Raw genomic sequence first — 13768 nt, 5'->3', positions numbered from 1 at the left:
AACTACCTGAAATGAGATAATAGGGGTGGGATGAAGAAAAGATTCACATCTGAGATTGGAGGTAGACTTCACAGGGCTTGGTTGCTGGATAGAAGAATAAGGGAGAGGGAAAAAGGGATAACTCCCAGGTTTGTAGCCTGAGCAGCTTAGGTGGGGCATGTGCTATTTACTGACATGGAGAACATGGGAGGAAGAGCAAGATTGTTTGTAAGATACATATGTGATGCCCACACTGAGAACAATCTGGACTCGACATACAAATTTGGGAGTTATCAGCATATGGAGAGAAGTGATATAACATTTTTTGGTCACTCGGAGCTAATCTGAGGATCAGTTGTCATTAGATCTTATTTTGCTTTAGACTCCTTTAGGAACCTGACAATTATAGACCCTTTCCCCATAAAATTTACATACAGAATTCTGCATATGACTTTAGGAAGGTTCACAGACCTCTTGAAACATATCCATGAACCTTTATGATGTCCAAACTAAGAGCTCCCAATTGTAGAATAAGAATAAATGAGGCAAAAGATGGAACACTAGGAAGACACTGGTATTTACAAAATGGATAGAGGAAGAGAAATGAAAGAAACTGAGAAAGGAAACCCTGAGAGTTAAAAGGTTTCACAGAAGGCAAGGGAAAAGAGAATTTCAAGAAAGCAGGAATGATCAACAGAGTTAAGTGCTTCACTAGGGAAGAGTAAGATAAGGACTGAAAAGTAATCATTTGCTTTAGCAACAAAGAGTATCAGGTAACCATTGCAAGGGTTGTTTCAGTAAATTCCTGTGGACAGAATCCAGAATGCATTGATGGAGTGGATGGGAGAAGAGGAAGTGGAACAGCAAGTGCAGGCCATGTGCTACCAAGAGGGTGGAGTTGGGAGGGAGCACTTGTCTTTTGCTAATTTAAGGTTGGATAAAAGATGTTAAGAGTTTCTTTTGATATTTTCTTTGAATTAATCATCTCATTTTTCTGATGGTAAAATGAATAAATAAACCAAAGAAATAACCTGCATAAGAAATGGTCTCTCTCAGATTTCCAGTGCTTCTATCTGATATTAAGTAAAGAATTGTGGTTTTAAATCCCTACAGTTCAATATCTCTTCCTCAGCTTTGCCTAGTGTCTATCTATCCAGAATCTGCAATGCCTAAGGCAATACTAAATTAGCACTGTAGGTGTATTAAAGCCAGCCTGGCTGAGGATAAAAGAGGCAGTAAGCCTGGCTTTAGGCCCTTGATTGAGTAGCCAGCTTTCTAATACCCAGCTTAGTAATTATGGGGGCTTTGTGTTTGCATGTGTGAACCTTAGTTAAGCTTTGTCATAGGTTTTCCAAAACAGCTGGGGCTTTTAGTCTGTGTGAAGACATTAATTTGTGTCTCCTGGGGCTATGCATAAATCCAATTGGAAAAGAGGGGAGGTGGGGAGAATTTCTTTTTGTGTGTAAATCCCAGTTCCCTGTTAACTGTTTAATTGAGGAGAAGGAAAGAGTTCTGTGACAATTACTGAATTAGTGATGCACTATTATCTTCTGCTTAATGTATTCTTGCTTGGTGTATTTATGTTAAGAAAGGCAATAAACCTCGTCTCTCCTAAGAAGGCCCAGCTTTGTTGACCTTCAACAGAAATGTAGACTCAGATTTCACAGTTCCTGTTGTTTGAAAGAGAAGCTTAATGTTGGTTGGTGATAGTTTTTAATTTAAACTTCAGTCCTTTTTTTTTTTTTTTTAAACCATCTGCTGTATAGTGGTCTTTCAATCACAGTTCAAGGACAACAGCAAGAATCCCACTTTGGGAATGCAGAGTAATAACATAGGCCTTTGGAAATTCTGCTATTTCTTCCTTTCTAGCCATATAAAAGATTATTGGGAGACCATGTCACCATGAAAGTGATTGTCATGTTGGAGTGAATTAAGGATGGGAAGTGATCCTGGACCTAAATTCTTCTGACCTTTGGGAATATCAGCATAAATGATGCAGTGGTAAGCCAAGGTTTTCCCCTCCCCTACTATTTTGGTTTTATCTTTTAGGCATTGCATAAGTCTAACCGAAAAATGCCAAAGTGTAGAGAAATGGAGGTTCTTTGTGGATTCTTTATTTTTGTACTTATTGTCTTTTTAGTCCAATAGAGAATAGGTGATAACAAATAGAATACACTTTGTACAAGAGTATAGGATGTCTCACCCTACAAATGTGTGTGTGTGTGTGTGTGTGTGTGATCTGCTAAACATTCTTAATGTCCAAGAGCATTCTAATGGACGGAAACAACCATGTTCTTCTATTAAACAATCCTGTGAGGCCACTGTCACAGGTCACATACCAGAATTCACATCCCATGACTCAGTGCAGTCTTTCTCAAGTTAGAAGCCAAAGGACACAGATTTTATCAGTGTTTTATGGGACTTTTTTTCCTTAACAGGTATAACCAGAAATGTTGATTCTTAAGACTTTTTTTGTTCGGGTTTTACTTTTCCCTTTTTTGAGTTAGGGGTTTTTTTTTTTTTTTTTTAATTCATCAAAAAATATGGACCACTTCATGAATATGTGTGTCATCCTTGCGCAGGGGCCATACTAATCTTCTCTGTATCGTTCCAATTTTAGTATATGTGCTGCTGAAGCGAGCACAGTGAGTTTTAATAGACTGTCTTCTTATTATATAAAAAGTAGATGACCTATTGAAAAGGTCATCCTGTATGTTGTAACTTTCTTATAAACCAATAGTTTAATATGCACAGAGGCAAAAAGACAGTACCTGACAGTAGTTTTGCCTACTGCCTTAAGATTTAAATTAATAACAAAAAATTTAAACATGCTTATTGTATGATTGCTGATGATGACATATGTTCTCAGACCTTGTCACAACAGATGATTAGGTCTTAGTCTGTGAGGAATATTGTGTCTACTGAAGGTCAGGTGCCAAGTCATTTCCTATGGTTAATACATTATAAATGGTCTTGTTCAATGTGGCTCTCTCTCTGTTGGACCTCGGGGGTAAATGTTGAACTCTTTTTCTTCAGGTTGTATGTAGAATGATAATCTTTGTAAAGCACAATTTAATTTACTGCTATAAAATTGTGTAAGCAAGCGGTTAGGAGGAGAAATGCTCAATTGCTTCAGTTCTCTATTAAAATTAGAAAAGTTGTTTAAAACTCCCACTTTGCCTGGGCTATTCCTCATCAATAACTGATTAAAAAGGCAAGTCTGGTGTGGGAAAATATAATACTTTAATTATCCATAGGCTACAGAAACAAAATATACATTATTGGACCCAGACAAAATAATAAATTTTAAGTAGCCTATCTTATTTTATGAATGAGGAAACTAACATCCACATAGATTAAACGACTGATCCAAGGTTATACTCTATCTTAGTGACGTAGAAAGGACTTGATCTCAAGTGGTCTTAATAATCTTTGCAGTATTCTATGCTTTGCCTCAAGAAATTTAGAAAGGTAGAAACTACCCTCCAGCCTTATACTTTTAAAGCATGTATTGTACCTCTCTATATGACTGGAGGTGCTCAATGAACACTAACCAATAAGATTAAATTTATTATCTTTTTTTAATGTGAATGAGTTGCTTTGGAAAGCAACCACATAAAATGGGTTGCAAGAGACACTTTGGAATTAATGCCCCTCAGTGTTATGTATACGTGGTTGTGTTATGTACACATCACAACCTGTTAAAAAAGCAGAGTGTTAGGAAAGAGCTACAGGAGCTGGCTAGTGCAACCGCTCATATTCATTAAGTAACTTGACATTTTGATGGAATTGATCACTCATTAGCCTGTGGGCCAGGAAAAATGGAAATCAATGAGCAAAAAGAATCATAGTGATAATAGAACATAGTGTAACCCCTGCCTTGCCCACATATGCTGTTAGTTGAACTTCATCTTCCCAAGATTAAGGAACACTCTACTCTGCATAGCATACTTAGGTCATACCTGGAATAATGCTTTCCATCCTAGAAGCTACCTCTTAGGAAAGACACCTGTCAAACTAGAATGAAATACAGATGGTCAGGAGCTGGAGAAACCTGTCATACATGTTTAAAGAAAGGTTAGAAATTAGGACTTCTAGTGCCTGGAAAGAGAAAATGTAAGAATCTCTATTCCGGAGGGAAGGAAACTGACATATTTTTAAGTCCCTCCTGTATACCAGGTACTTTATTATCTCCTTTCATCCTCACAGCCACCCTATACTGTAGGTATTATTTTCCTTGAAGGTATCTGGTTTATGATATGAGACAACTTGCCTAAAACAGAGTTATTAATAAGGAGCAGAGATAAGATGCATACCTCTGAATCTTATGCTTTGATTAAGAGTCTTCATATATTTTAAGAGCTGATATGAAGAAGAGGATTGAGGATTGATATGTCACTTCAGATGGTATCCTTAGTAGTGATAGTAGTAATTGTGGAAATGATAGTAGTATAAGCAATAAAAACAAGATGGGACATTTATTGAGCACTCATTTTATGCCATTAACTGTGCGAAGATCTTGACTTATATTAACATATTTAATCCATGCAACAATTCTATGAGGTATTATTATTATCTCCATTTTACATATTAAAAAACTGAAGCACAGAGAAATGAAATGATCTACCCAAGATCATAAAAGTGAGGAGTCTGGATATGAACCCAGGTAGCCATAGGAAAGCAGATTTAGCATAGCATAAGGGAAAATTTTTCTATTCAAATTATCTACTAGTAGGAGAGGTGGTCTTATGAAGCATGGATTTTTCCAGCCCTGAACATACTTAAGCAATGGCCTAGATGCTACTGTTCAGCATACTATGAATGAGATTCCTTCCCTGAGAGCAAGGTTAAAAGTAAGATGATCTCAAAGGCCCATTTCAACTCTAAAATTATATGAATCTGAGTTAGCACATCTACTGGTTAGTGAGTAGCCATGTCCTTTCTAATCCATTCGTGGACTTAGTGGAGTTCTCAGAACTCATGGTAGACAGCTTCTATTACCACAGATGATCTGTTAGGACAGGAAAAATATAAATTAATGCACTGCACCACCAAATGGAGAAAAGCCATTCCAAGAGTCTGTTGCAAGAGCAAATTTAGAGACCACTGAACAAGGTCAAAAGAAATCAATTAATGAGGACCGATTTGCCTCTAGGATTCTCATTTCTAATTGCAATAATTTATAATCCAAATAAATTTAGTAACCACTTTCAAATTCCAACTCTTTCAATTTTGTCTTAATAATTCCTGGCATCGACCTGCCATATGGTTCTTCCCTTTCCAACTCTGTGATAATGTAACTTATCTATTCATTCAGACACCTTTATATTTCTAATATTGGTCAATTTAAAAAGCCATCTGTGGATTCACTTAAAATACCCAGAGCATGAAGGGTTTCATTTGATGTAAAAACACAAATGTACCAAGCCAGGAGGAAACTAACCCACAGATATAGCTAAGTAGCTTATCCTTTCTCCCTCCATCATCCTTCCTCTCCTTTTCTTTGGCTGCCTTTCTAACGTAAAGTATTTCATGAGAAAAATGTGCTTTCTAGGAATTTCATCCTTGTCAGTAGTGAAAGTGAGAAGATGCTGTCATTAACCAACCTCCTTTGCTTAGTGGCTCTTGAGAGAATTGTAAAGGCAGGTAGGACTTACCACTACTTCCTATGTCAAAGATAACAGCAGATAGTTAGCTGGGAAGGCAGTGGGCAGAGAGAAGCTAACCAAGAACTGCTCTGGAGAAATACAAACATATAAGCTTAAGACTCTTCAATCAGTTGCTTCTCAAACTGGCTGAAACTCCCTGTAGAAGGCCAAGTGAGTCTTTGAATTTACCCATTCTTTTGGAAGACTCCTGTTCAATTTGGCATTTTGCATTATACAAAGGATCAAAAATCAGAGTCTGCCTACATTGACTGTGATTCCAAGTGTCTTGCAAAGGTTACATGATGTTTTCCACAGATGCTCAGTCCCTAGAGAAGGGAATTCTCTGTGATCCAGTTATGTTCCTCACAGCTATCTTTCACTCAATTCCACTTTACTTAAAGTACCAATGATATTTCAGAAACAATGTTTGAAGCGTATATTACTAGAACCATTTTTATTGACCTAACTGAGGCCTTTGATTTAGTCACCCATAAACACTTTCTTCAGAAATCCCATGATTCTGGGCTTAGCAGTGACCCTATAAAATGGTTTTCTCTCTGTTTAGTTCTTGCCAACTTAGCATTGACCCAGAGGTCCAAAATACTTGTAGACTGTCATTTTTAGTGAAGATTAGCTGAAGCCTCTCTTTGGCTGATGGTGAAGGAGAGTTCAAAGACTATGTTGGCAGCTCCATTTACTATCACAAAAAGGTTCTCCTTTTGAAATCGTCTCCCTCTTTCTAGTAGGTCTCCTGTGCCAAGGGTGCATTTTTTATCAGAATTTATTCCTTGACTTGCTTTCGGTGTACAGTATCCCCAGAGGTAAAACATTCATGGTAATTTATGTGACATAACTTATTTCAGTAGAGTAATAGAATGGTAGACCTAAATGGGATATTATGGAAGCTTTCACTTGATATCCTTGTTTAATAGATGGGGAAACTGAGGCTCAGCAGTATTAAATGACTCACCTGAAGCCATATAACTAGTTAGCATCAGCATCTAGAGTAGAGCTCAGGTCTTGGGATTCCTAATCAAGTATTTTTTTTTCCCATGTCATGTTACTTTCTGCCTAGATAATTCATTTGGAACCTATCACAAATTTGCACACATATCACATATAAATGTATCATAGACAGATAGGTGTGTCTGTTATAGGTAGCAACATAGCCTGGCAGTTAAAAGTAAACCTACATCTGAATTCAACCCTTATTACCTGTGTGAATTTATACATCTAACTTAATCTCTGAGCCTCAGGTTGCTTCATCTGTAAAACTGAGACACTGTGAGTACACGTACCTGTTAAAATTATGGTGAGAATTAAATAAGAAAATGTACGCAAAGCACTTTGCAAAGTGCTTTGCACATAGTAAAATTTTCATTCATTTTCTCTTCCCCCCTTCCCAGGATGAGAATTCCCATGGAAATCTTAAGTTTATTAAATGGTGATGCACATATGTTGAAATTCAGCAATGTTCTCCCAGCTAGAGTGAGTGTAGTGTATTAGGTTTTTTTCTAAGTTAATTGCAGCTTGATTTGGTTCTGTTCAGTATCACATCTATTTCCACAAACAGGAAATTGTCTTTTGTATATTTTGATTGGCAGGGTTAGTTTTATAAACTTTATTGAATTACATTAGTATTGCTCCATGGTAGAGGAGACACTTTCATTATAAGCCTCTGTTCCTAGGTGCTTATCTTTTTTCATAAAATTACCCCTTGGACTGAAATATTTTGTTTTCTATTTCAGATGGGGTGGGAAAAAATTGAAGGGTATGAAAAATGGAGAAATTTCTTATAACATTTTATTTGACTGCCAAGTAATCACATTTAAAGATTTTCCTGTTTGTTCCTGCAGTTTCAAAATGTTAAAACCCCATAAGAACTCAGAAACACACAAAACAATTATTTTAAGGAACAGCATGCAGAAATTCAACAAGAAACAACAATGTATATATGAGATCAGAGTGTTATGAAGACATGGCACCTGGCCCCAAAAGCTTTCTTTTTCAAATTATCTTTGACAATCTAGATATTTTTTTTAAATAAATAGATTTCTTTAAATTGGCTCGTGCTCTTTCATATTTCCAACGATCCTCCTTTCTCAGCATGCATGGTTCAGAAATGTTTATCAGGGAAAGCCAGAGGTACAAAGTAAACAGAAAGTAAAGGTTAGAGAGGAGTTAAGAAAAACAAGGATTTGTAAATGGAGGTGGAGGATCAGTTACCAGGCTGAGAAAAGGCTATGCAGAGATGCCCAAGACCAGAAGCCAGAGTCCAATACCCTGGGGGATTTTGGTCAAATTTCAGTTGCTAGGATCTGAGAGAAATGGGGTACCATTGCAATGAAAGCTCCATTCATTAGGGCTAATTCCCAGTAAAGGGGGTATGTCTGAACACCTGAGAAGTGGGTAGAGTCACCTGAACTAACCTATCAACATTATGTCTAGTAGTGGAGTAGAAAAAGACATGCGCCCAAAGGTTGGGCTATAGAGTGGAAGATAGTTTATGGAGGAACAAGAAGGGATTGTTTAATCACTTAAACCAGTATTTATTGATGTGGGTATTGCAAAATCGCCTATACTCTCAGCAATCCCTACTCAAAATGTAAGCTCTATGAAAGGAGAGCTTATTATCTCTTCACTTTATGGAGCTAGATTCCCAGCTCATAGTAGGTGTTCAATGAACATCTGTTGAATGAATGAATGATAGAAATTTACATAGAGGTTTTCTCCCTATAAAATAATTTGCATATTTAAACTGCCTCCATGTGCTGCTGTGGTTTGATGAGGAGTAAAAAGTAAAGAAAGATATTAAACCAAAGATGAAAATCAAGCAACGATGGAGATCTAGGCTCGGGGGAAGGATGGTTTAGGGGTCTGCCTTTAGAGAGTGTTCCATTTGTGAGTCAGCAGCAAAATTGCCTTAATTTTTCAGATATCCTTTCCCTGAATCCTGAGGTATACTACACTGTAATTAGGAAGGTGAAGATGGGTGGTCCTGAAGACACTCCCTATTTGGCACCTCACCTGTTACTGACAGCCTATCGCAGTTGCTGTTCCATTGCTTGATTTATTATTTTATTTTATTTTTTTTTATTAAATAATAGCTGTGTACATTAATGCAATCATGGGGTACAGTGTGATGTTTTCATATACAATTTGAAATATCTTTATGAAACTGGTTAATATAGCCTTCATGTCATATTCTTAGTTATTATGCTACGACGTTTATATTCTGCTTTAAGAAAGATTCATTTGTACCCTTGAAAGATAATCCACAGAGGTGATCCCTTCAGTCACCCTCCCTCCACCCATCCACCCCCCCTTCCCCTCCCCTCTCCTCATATCCTTAGGCTATAATTAGGTTATAGCTTTCATATGAAAGCTATAAATTAGTTTCATAATAGGGGTGTGTACATTTGATACTTTTTCTTCCACCATTGCATGATTTAAAACAAAAAAGGAACAGCCTTAGACCTCAGAAATTCTTCTCTCCTTATTATACTCTTCAGTTCATTTGAACCTCTGTAACCTCTCTGTGGGCTTGATATGCCAACTTCTACGACAGTGCCTGGCATTTAGCAGGCACTCAATAAAAATTTGTTGAATGAAATGAAATGACGATATGGTCATGTACTTTGAAAGACCTCTTGGTGTGTTAGGCCCTTTTCCATAGTTCCCTAAAGAAGAGGAAGAGCATTTATGGGGAAATTGAAGTAAAGGAATGAAAAGGAATTGCAATTTCATGTGTGCCCAAATTCTGGTGCACTTTAGGAAATCTTCCGAGTGTCTGAGATGAATTACAACCCCAAATCAACATGTAAAACAAGTTATTTCAAATGTACAATGCTAAGACTCAAGAAAGTTTAACACTTACTTCTAAGGTAAAAAGAAAATTCAGTGCTCTGTGTATGTGTTATTATACATAAATACTTAGGTATGAGATAACATTATTAAGATATTTGTCTTTCTTGAGTTTTGATGGCCCACCAGTTAGGAAGTTATACTTAATTAGGTAATTCAAGACTTCCTCATGCCTAATCCCAAAGCATTTGAATGTAAGCAACATTTTGCTAAAAGGGGTGGTATATAAAGGCAGATGTGCTTTCTACAGGGTGAAGGCTAGAATTGGAATCCCTTAAGGTTTAAAGGCAGGCCTGGGAGGCTCCTACTCTCGAAGCCAGGAAGTAAAATATCATAGACAATATTTTTAATGCTAGGACTAGATGTGTAGGATGTGCAACTAGTACAGGAAATGTAGAACAAGAATATTTGGCAACCTTCTGCTTCCTGTCTAAGATAACTATTATGGAACATTAGTGGGAGGTAGTAGGCTATAGTGAATTCTAATGTTTTCCTTATTAGACTCCCATACTGTTGAATTTCCTGTATATTATAGATTTGTTCTGTTTTATTTTTGCCTTTTGTTCTTAGAAAGGTCAGTCCCCAAGTATGTGTGTATAAGGGAATATCTTTATTTAGTTTCTGCCTTTAGGTGCATTTGTTTTCCAGAGTTACTTCTTTAACAACTGACATGGTATTGTTTGGGCAAGTCATTTATTTTGAGCACTTTAAGATTTCTGACGGGAGTGCTGTAAACTCAAGCTCTAAATTGATGTTGAAGAATCGATAAACTACTTAGCAGAGGAATAAATGGCTTGAGGTAAAAATAACCAAGTAAAATGTGTCTCTTTTTCTTTTCAAGCATGTATAGTGAGAGGGAGCATATTTGACAAAGAGAGCCTTAAACGGGTATCATCCTTGAGGTCTTGCTCCTCATCTGGGTTAACTTTGCCGATTGTTTTTCATTTATTTAGAAAGAGATCAGAAACAAGATTCTTTTCCTAAAGAAATCAGAATTATTTTTCTCTGTTTGGAGTATCGTTATTAGAAAGCAATGTGTTGATAAGTGATTATAGACCACCTGAATAAGAGCTCTTCAGGTGAATATTTTTAACTGGTACTAAGTGACTTCTTCCTTTTCCTGGTTTATTCTAAGAACTATGTCTCTCCCGCTTCACCCATTGTCCCAGATATTATTATTCAGTGGGATCCAAAAATTCGTTTTCTAACTTCATAAAAATTTATTGAACATCTCCTTGGTGCCAGATATTACGCTATATATTATAAAAACAACAGAGTAAAATTATACATAAAAGTCTCTGTCCTCATTTAGCATTGAGATAGACAAGTAGACATGAAAATACATAAATAATGTGGATAAAATACTTCTTGATCATAGGAAGAGCTAGGACAGATATAGATGAGAATAATATGGAAGGGCCTGCTAGATCTCATAGAAAAACGTTTCTCTGAGATTATTTTCATGATGATACCTGATGACTAAGAAGGCTTATTGGGGAACAATAAGCACAGGTCTCTGAAACAAGAAAAGATAGGGCATGTTACAGGAACAGAGGAAAGACCAGCATAGTTAAAGGAAAGGAAACATGGCATGAGATGAAGTTGGGAGAGGTAAACAGAGGCCGCATCATACATGGCTTATAGGCCCCAACAAGTTTGGGTTTTATTCTAACAGCAGTGGAAGTCTATAAGGAATGTTTTAAGCATGGGAGTGACATAAATTGTTTTGCATTTTTGTAAAGACTACTTTGGTTGCTATCTATGGTCTGAATGTCCCCTACAAAATTCATGTTGAAATTTTATTGCCAATGTAAGTGTTACATTGATTAATGTTACACAAATACATTTAAGGACCTCAAGGTAGTGGCCAAGGCCCCGAAGCTTGATCTATAGGGCTCTGTGGAAGGTATCTTTGTCCAGAATTGAAAGGCAATGGTGACCTTCCTAAAGTGAGAGCTGAGCAAAGCAAGTTTAAGGCAGAAGTAGCATTGCTGGGCAGAGATGAGTGCTCAGTCAAGGCTTGTGATCATGAATACTTTAAGTGAAAATGAAGCCCATTGGCTCAGATATGTGAATTTCTCCAGCCAAGTTCAGTAGCTCAAGTACAGGCCCATGCAAGAAATTCAATTGCATTCAATCCATATTTTGACATATGAGTACATCAGGGAATGCATCATATCATATAACATGATATAATGGAATAGACACATAACTAAGGGTCAGAAGACCTTTTCTGTAAAGTGAAGATAGTAGTAATATTTACCTTTTAGTTTGTTGAAAAAAATAAATGAGATAATACATGTAAAGTACCTGACAGTATAGGCATGTAGTAGGCATTTACTAAAAGCAGTTATCACTGTTATAGTACCCTGCCCAAATGTCTGACTTCTTATATCAGCTATTGAGGAATAGACGACTTTTGTCCTTACTGCTGTTTGATGAATAGATGACTTTTGTCCTTACTGCTGTTTATTCTTATGGAACACAGAGGGGCATTAAGCAGCCCATCAGTGAGAGACTTGAAAGTGAAAGCAGAATCAGCCAATACATTAGAGATGGGGTAAGCTAGAGGGGCTAAGTAAAGAAGTATACATTATTATTTGTCACTATAAATAGTACAGACCCATAGATATATTTTAATATTGAAATCTTCCTTTTGAGTTTGAATGAATGCAAGTGAGGATGGATTAATAGAGTCTAAAACAATAGTATGCCTGCTCTACTCAGCTCTCAGTTTAAGAAGGTCACCACTGCCTTTCAATTCTGACAAAGATACCTTCCACAGAGCCCTATTGATCAAGCTTTGGGGGCTTTGGCCATTCCTTTGAGGTCCTTGAGTTTCTATGATGAAAACGTATCACATGAGACTGAAAATGTAATAAAATGTCATTCGTAACTGACCATCAGAACTGCTTTTGGAGCAGCACCTATTTTGCTTCTTAGATTTGAAAACATCCTACTGAGTTGTATTGATATTTTTATGGAAAAGAAATAATGGGGGAAAGCATATCATTTAAATGTATTTGTGTAACATTAATCAAAATAGATCACATAGGGGTTTAAAAAGAGCTCAATTAATATAGATGTTTGAATACCAGTATTAACTTTTATCTAGTATTCATTATAAAGATAAATCAGACCAAAAGGGTTTATTTTCTTATCATTTGCATTTAAGGAAAATATTAGGTGTAATTACTCTAGCTGAAATCTTGGTCATTCTTCACAAATCCATTCCATCTTATTAGCTTGTTAGTTACTTATAGTAAATTACATGACTAAAGTTAATGAAAAATTTTATCAACTTACAATGGGAAGTAAACTTCTATCCAAGCCCTAATTTCCCTTCATATGTGCTAGTTAAGAAATTTGAACCCAGGCGGTAAATTACCTATACTAGAGCCTGCTAAAGAAGATCAGTCAGTATGAATTATGGGCTTTCTTTCTGTCTCAGACAACTAGCTCATACCAATTTTTCTGGCTCTAAAAAGCTTATGATAATTGTGATCATGCCAGAATACACTGCTGTAGTGGCTGGAGCATCAGCTTGGATATTGGGATACAATTTGTAGTTGAGCAAGTTCATTTCACTTCTTAATCTATTTCCCCTTCAGAAAAATGACAACAATAATATCTGTCCTGATCTCTTTTGCTTGGAGGGTATAAGAATAAATGAAACATGGATGTAATCAGTTTGAGCATGAATACATAATTCTGAGGAAATATGACTCCTTAGGATTTATTTAGGTATAGTGGAGTTTGTATTTATAGAAAGCCCCTCCATACCTATAACCACATGCATAACACACCCCACCATAATCATCAAACTTGAAGAGACATGTATACACAAACCCTCATGTAACCTACTTTTTATTCCCGAATGCATTTTTTAAAAATAGTTACTTCACACTGTAGAATTTGACTAATATTAGTATACTTGTATCTGGCTATCTAAGAATCCATCCATCTATTCATTAATACAGACAATAGGATTTATTGACTATATTCCTACTATATGCCAGGTACTGTGGTATTCTGGGGGGAAATACAATGAGAAAGGCAGGAATCTGGGCTTGGCTCGTGTGCTTATGGCCAAATAAAGAAGATTACAGACCCTTAAAATTTAAATACTATACTGGGGGATTGTCAAAGTGTAATAGAATACCTAGCAAGAGCACTGAACTTAAGATGTGCAGAGTAGAGAAGGTAGAAATGTTTCCCCCAGAAGTGATGTTCATGCTGAGGCTTGAAGAATCAATAACTAAAACTTGGCAAAAGGA

At 36.5% G+C, this 13768-nt stretch overlaps 1 non-coding gene across 1 annotated transcript; it reads right to left on the bottom strand.

Annotated features, from left to right (window-relative positions):
- Positions 1 to 2516: 2516 nt before the first annotated feature.
- LOC111727501 lies at positions 2517 to 2623 on the bottom strand. The gene has a single exon (XR_002775052.1). It is a non-coding gene; the product is annotated as a U6 spliceosomal RNA (small nuclear RNA).
- Positions 2624 to 13768: the final 11145 nt, after the last annotated feature.

The sequence above is a fragment of the Otolemur garnettii genome, unplaced genomic scaffold (genome assembly GCF_000181295.1).
Source record: "Otolemur garnettii isolate 467f Iridium unplaced genomic scaffold, OtoGar3 scaffold00109, whole genome shotgun sequence".
Lineage (NCBI taxonomy): Eukaryota > Metazoa > Chordata > Mammalia > Primates > Galagidae > Otolemur > Otolemur garnettii.
This window is presented reverse-complemented; position numbering and strand designations above follow the sequence as displayed.